This window comes from Manis javanica, chromosome X (assembly GCF_040802235.1).
Source record: "Manis javanica isolate MJ-LG chromosome X, MJ_LKY, whole genome shotgun sequence".
Classification (NCBI taxonomy): Eukaryota; Metazoa; Chordata; class Mammalia; order Pholidota; family Manidae; genus Manis; species Manis javanica.
In genome coordinates this window covers 141,525,652-141,532,885 of record NC_133174.1, presented here as the reverse complement: position 1 = coordinate 141,532,885, position 7,234 = coordinate 141,525,652, and positions in this window count along the sequence as shown.

Here is a 7,234-nt window from a genome sequence, read left to right as displayed (position 1 = left end):
TCATTAACTAAAGAGCTAAGAAAACATGTTTCTTAAAATACATTGAATCTAACAAGTTTGTAAAACAAGTCATCAAGTAAGTATCACACAGTGAATGTTGTGATGTGTCAACATAAATTTCTATATATAATTGTACTATCCCAACATCCTATCAAAAATCGTGAAACTGCAAATTGCCTTTTAGAAATAAACATCTTAAAACGCAAATAAAAATATTCATGTAGATGTCCAAGAGTCATTTATTCATTCAATAAGCATTAATTGACCAGTGTGCCAGGCCCTGGGATACAGCAGTAAAGGCAAATACGATAAATGTTACATCTACCCTCAAAGAGATCACTGTGTAGAATGGGAGACAGATAATTATAATAAAGGGTGAAAAACAAGAGGAGAGATACCTAAATTGGTTTTTTGAGTAGGAGGTTACTAGGCAAGGTTTTTCCTGGAGTGAGTGACTTCTAGGCTGAGTTCTAAACCTATGGGTTAGTGAGGCATTTCAGGAAGAATTAACAAGATATTCAAGTCAAGAGGGTATACAGCAACATGGAATATTCCGGGATATCAAGCAATTTGGAATAGAGCAAAAATCCTTGAAGGAATCTGTGGATGAAAGGGTTCTGTGGTGTAATGGTTAAGAGTGTAAGCTCTAGAATGAGTTGGTCTGAGTCAAATTGCAGATCTGCAACTCACCAACTGTATATCCTTGGCCAAGTTACTTAATGTCTTTGGGGTTTGGTTCTCATTTGTAAAATCAATATGATTTATAAATATACCTCATAGGGTTGTTGTGAGAATTAAATGGGTTAAAACATATAAAATGCTTAGAATAGTGTTTGGCACAGAGTAAACATCTCTCCCTACCCATTTGAATGTCAACTCTGTGAAGAAAATAAATTTAGTTGTTGAATTTAGTTTAACACTTAGATAGTAAGTAGTCCATAGTAAGCATTGTTGAATGAATAAATGATCATTGACATAATAATTATTTTTGATTCTCAGGTGAGAAGGATGAATAATCTCAGCTGTTCTCATTGTTGCTTTAATATAGGCCCACAGGAAAATCATACAGTAATAAATTAATATAGAAAATAAACAAATTAATGTTATATTATTAATATAGGTATACAGTTACATATAATAATTATTGTTCATTAATGTGTAATTAGTGAATGAGTCCCTGCTCTCAAGGGGCTGATAACTTAGTAGGAAAAACAGCAAATAGACAACTGTAATAATAAAAGATGGAGGTGATGAATACTGTATCAAGCATCTGGCCACGTGATGCTTAGATTCTGGTATTTACTTAGCAGGACACTTCCCTGCCTGACATACATATCAACAGGCACTTCACTTTCTTCAGCTATGTAACTTTTTTGTCCACATTAATCAGAAGTTTTAAACCTTGGGAATGGGGCAAGGAGGCAAAGCAAGGCAAGTCCTTGCGAATGTCAGGAGTTCTGAGGTAGCTGATCTGTCCACACTGTGCATCCCCTACAGAGGAGCCCAGCCTGCTGCAGGTGACAACAGCACAGAGAATTACATTTGGCTCTGCAAGCAGTTTATTTTCAGAACTGACATCCTACCCAGTACTAAATATAGCCAGTCTCTTCGTTTCAAACAAGGGTTTCTTTTCTGTGAAACTTCAATAAAGCTCTTAGCTCTATATTACCAGGTCACACTCCCACTCCCCACCCCCTCCCACCCCTCCCATGAACCTTATTCTTGTTCTTCTCCCTTTCCCCAACCACCTACTTTCCTCTCCCTGCCTCCTTGGTTTCTTCTTCTAACTTTCTTCTCTTTCCTATTTCTCTCCTATGTTTTCTTTGTGTTTTTCACTATCTCTCTGATGACCCCAGTTTTAAATAGAGAATCTCTTAGGAACATCCTTCCCCAATAAGTCAAGATAATATAGTTGTCCTAAGGCTAAAATGAACTATTTTGTTTGCTCTTTTAAAATCTTCTCAGACTGGAAATAGCTATGTCTGTCTCCATATATGCCAACTGATTGACATGTAATATTAATGACATGCTAGCATTTATTGAGCATTAACAGTATATTATTCTAAGTACTTTATACATATAATCCTCATAGAAGTCCTCCAAGAAGGCACTAAAATTATCTGCAGCTTAGGATGGTGCGACTGAGAGCAAGAGAAGAAAGGTAAGTTACCTTGGGTCCAACAGCACACATATAGCAGAAATGGGATTTGAACCCAGGCAGTCTGACTCCGGAGCTCATACCCTTAACTCCCATAACATACTACTTCCATACAGTAGAATCATTGTCTATTTGTAACAAACTTCCTGAGCAGTTTCTCTGTCTAAAATACACATACTCTCACATACACACACATACACACATATTCAGCTAGATGTCATGGTATAAGATCAATATGCTAAAAAGACTGTATTTCTATACACTAGTTACAAACAATCTGAAAATGAAAAAAATAAAAAAAATAATTTCATTTACAGAGCATCATAAAGGCTAATATACTTAGGATTAGATTTAACAAAAGAAGTGCAAGACTTATACACTGAAAAATACAAAATATTATTGAAAGAAATTAAAGAAGACCTAAATAAAAGGAAGGCCATTCCATGTTCATGGATCAGAAGACTTAATATTGTTAAGATGGCAATATTCCCCAAAATAATCTACAGATTCAAAATAATCCCTTTCAAACTCCAAGCTGTATTTTTTGCAGAGGTTGATGAGTGAATCCTAACACTTTTATGGAAGTTCAGAGGGCACAGAACAACCAAAACAATATTGAAAAGAAAGAATGAAATAAGAATACTCAATCTTTCTGATTTCAAAACTTACTACAAAACTACAATAATCAAGACAGCATAAAGATAGACACATATATCAATGCAATACAATTGAGAGTCCAGAAATAAACCCTTTCATTTATGGTCAGTTGACTTTCTATAAGGCTGTTAGGACAACTTAATGGGGGTAAAGAATAATCTTTTTAACAAATGGTGCTGGAACAACAGGTTAGCTACATTCAAAAGAATGAAGTTGGACCTCTACTTCAAACCATATACACAAATTAACTCAAAATGGATCATAGAACCAATATATTAGCTAAAAGTACAAAATTCTTGGAAGAAAGCATACAAGTAAATCTTTGCAACTTGGATTAGGCAAAGTCTTTTTAGATAAATAACAAAAGCACAAATGACAAAAGAAAAAATAGATAAATTACACTTCCTCAAAATCGAAACCTTTTTAACTGTCAAACGTAACATCAAGAAAGTGAAAATACAACCCAGAGTGGGGTAGGGTAAAAATGTTCTCAAATCATATGTGTGATAAGGAACTTGTATCCACAAGGGATAAAGAAATCTTTTGACTCAACAACAGAAACAAATTGAAAAATGGGCAAATGATTTGAAAATGCATTTCTCCAAAGAAGACATACAAATGGTGTGTATGTGCATGAAAAGATGCTCAACATCATTAGTTATTAGGAAAATACAAAACAAAATACAGTTACATACACCTCTTCACACCCACTGTGGTTGCTAAAATTAAAACAATAGACAGTAAAAAATGCTAAAAAGGATCTGGGAAAATTGGAAGCCTTGTGCACTGCTGGAAAGATTGTAAAATGGTGCAGTCACTTTGGAAAACGATTTGAAAGTTCCTCAAAATGTTAACATAACATGGAGTTATCATATGATATTGCAATTCCTTTCCTAAATATATAGCCAAATTCTTGAAAACATATGTCCACAAAAAAACCTGTACACAAATATTCACAACAGCATTATTCAGAATAGCCAACAGGTAGAAATAACCAACCTGATAACTGGATAAATAAAATGTTGTCTATGCACACAATGGAATATTATTCGGCCATGAAAAGGAATAAAGTACTGATTCATGCTACAATCTGGGTGAACCTTGAAAACATCACAGTAAGTAAGAAAAGCCAGACACAAAGGTCCCACACTGTATGATTCTATTTATATAAAATGTCCAGAATAGGCAAATCCATAAAGACATAACATAGATTAGTAAAGTCAGGGGCTGGGGAGGAGGGGAAAGGGGAGTGACTAGTAATGAGTATGGGATTTCTTTTGGGTTGATGAAAATGTTCTGGAATTAGATAGTTGTGATTACTGTAGAACTCTCTGCTTAAACACCACTGAATTGTTCAGTTTAAATGGGTGGATTATACTGTACATAAACTATATCTCAATAAAGCTGTTTTTTTAAAAGAATACATTTTGGAGCCTCTTCAGTTCTCATAAAATGAGACTCCTGTCATGTATGCCTTTTTACTTTGCCAGAAATACCTGAGTCTAATCGCTGACTAATGGACATTTAGAATGTTTTCAGGTTTTTTGTATTTACAAACAATGCTGCATTAAATACCTTTTATATACATTTTTGGATATTTGTGCTGATCTACTTATGGGATAACTTTCTAAAGTGAAAATGCTGAGACAAAGAATACATGGATTTTAATTTTGCTTAATATTACCAAATTGTTCTCCAAAAAAACTTATACCAGTTTACACTGCTACCAAGACTTTAGGTGAATGCCCTTATTTCTCACATTCTTGCTAAGTATATTATCGAATTTCTTGAGCTCCCTCCATCTTAAAAATAACAAATGATACCTTGGGTTTCTAAAAATATGGGTGAGATTTAACTTTTTCATATAAATATTGGCTACTTATATATATATATATATATATCATTCCGAGAACTGTATTTTCATGCTTTTTGTCCATTTTTCTAGTGAGTTGTGTTTTCATTATGGACCTGTAAGAACTTAATATATACATTTAAATATCAATATTAATATATAAATATTAATGCAATTAGGTCTTTGACATAAACACTAATTTCTTTATCAGTTTGTCATTGGTCTTTTAACTATTTATAATGCTTCATGCTTTGTAAATGTTCTAAATTGTTATGTAGTCAAAACTGGTCAATCTTTTCCATTAAAGGATTATGACATCTAGGTGTAGTGCTGTATCTCCCCATGTTTTCTTCTAATATTTGTTATATTTTGATGATTTCATATATTTTGATAAATCTTTGATACATTTGAGTTTATTTAGGTGTAGGGATGAGTTAGTGGTCCAGCAGAACTACACCATAAGAATGTGTGCCTTATGCACTGCACAAAGGTGGCTTGAAGAGGATAGTTTCTTTGACTTCAGAGCTTAAATTTTTTACTAAGATCTATCTAGGTGTGCATAAAATGAGAGTTCCTGTGGCGAGGATTCTCACCTGGCCCTGGTTGACTAGCTCACTGCACACCTGTGGGCAATACATAGCTGTTGACTCTATATAGAGAGCTCCGCACGGCATGGTTGCAGGGCTGCAAGGCTGCAGAAGAGCAGAGCAGAGGCTGGAGTGGTGGCAGCGCTGAGGACAGAGGCCCCGAGTATGGCTGTGCGGGTCCACTGTGCAGACAGGCCCAGAGGACGGCTGTGTGGACAGAGGGACCCAGAGGCAGAGACCGGCTTGCTGCATGCAGACTCGCTCTGAGTGAATGAGATTTTAGTGACTGACCTGCCACCTGGAAATAAAGTTGGGTATAACCCTTTCACCCCAAAGAGCATTCTGCTGTCAATTTCTTTGGTCACATTGAATCCATAGTGAACTTGCCCTGGGCTGAAACCCATTGGCAAGACATTAGGCATATGTCATCATTCCCATTATTCTTGCTTGAGATTTGGTGGGTTCTTTAAGTCTGAAGACTTAAGTCATTCTTCAATTTAAGGAAATTTTAGTCCAGTATTTCTTTCATTCTTCCCTTTCTCCCTCCTTCCCTCCTCTTCTCCCTTCCTTTGTACCTTTCTTTCTCTTTTATCTCTGTTTCTCTGTTTGTCTCTGTCTCTCCCTTCTCTCCCCTTCGTTTCCTTAGGAGGTCTCATTAAACAGATATAAAAATCCATATATCTCTTAATTTTTCTTATCTTTTTTCTGTTTGTGTGTGTGTGTGTGTGTGTCTGTGTGTGTGTGTGTGTGTGGCATCCTGTGATAATCTCTATGTTCAATATTCAATGAAATAATTCTGGTTTTAGTTGTATGCATATTGCTAGTCACCAATTTAGTAATGGGTACACTTTTGGCAAATGTTTTTAATTTCTAAAACATCTATAGTACACATTTGTCATATTTGTGTCTGACCAACATATTATGAATAGCTTTTTTATATTTTGGAAATTCTTACCTTATAATTTTTACCTCTTAAATGTAGGAGTCAAAATTCAAACTTCTAGTATGTGTTCTAATATGTAGGAATATGACTTAGTTTCTTCCATATACACTGACATGAGACTTTGATTCAGAATTGAAGACATGCATAAAGTGATACTGTATGGTTTCCATTTTGCTAGAATAGGTAGTAGTGAAAGAACTTGGCTTTGAAGGATAGCAATGATTGCAAGGTCAAGTCCTTAATAAAGTAGTGGCATCAGTGTTGGCAGGAGAAGCTGTTGCAGTAAAGTAAATTTCTTGGCATCTAATGCAAGAGCAAGTCTTTCTTAGGCCAGTTCTGTGGCATTGGTCCTGGGCAATTGCTTCTGGAAACTGAGCCTCAGGATTGGTTTTCCAGCCTCTCTTTAATAAATAACTGTGCTATGTATATAACCTCAAATTGAGCATCCCTTTCTCAAACCACTTCTTCCTATCTTTTCTACTCACTCCTTCTAATGCCCCAATCCCAACTTTTTTTTTTTTTACCTCACTGAAACTTCCAATCCATTGATCCTGCTACTTTTCCTTCTAATGACTTTATATTTCATAGTCCATCATTACAATCACTGATCCCAGGCATATACCATTAACTCTTTTGTCCCTCTTTCTATTTATCATACTCACCTGGAAAAAAAACAAAACCTGCTTAAGTCCAATTCTCCACTTGTTCTGTTTCCATGTAAACTGGTTTGATCTTAATTTAATTTTAGTTTTCAAATTCATGACCACTAACCTCAGAGGGCTTTTCAACATTATGACATTTTCATGACTATTTTATGTCATCTACTCTCTCTTTAAGCCTCTAATATCTAGTACTCCATTCTCACTCTCAACTGATGACCCTATTTAATAAGATACCCTTGTTAAAGTTACCAATAACCTCCATATTGCTAATTTCAAAGGTTAATTATCAGTCTTCATCTTACTTGACCTGTCAGTATATTTACATAGTTGATTACTGTCCTTCTTGAAACACTTTCTTTACTGGAACTCCAGGAC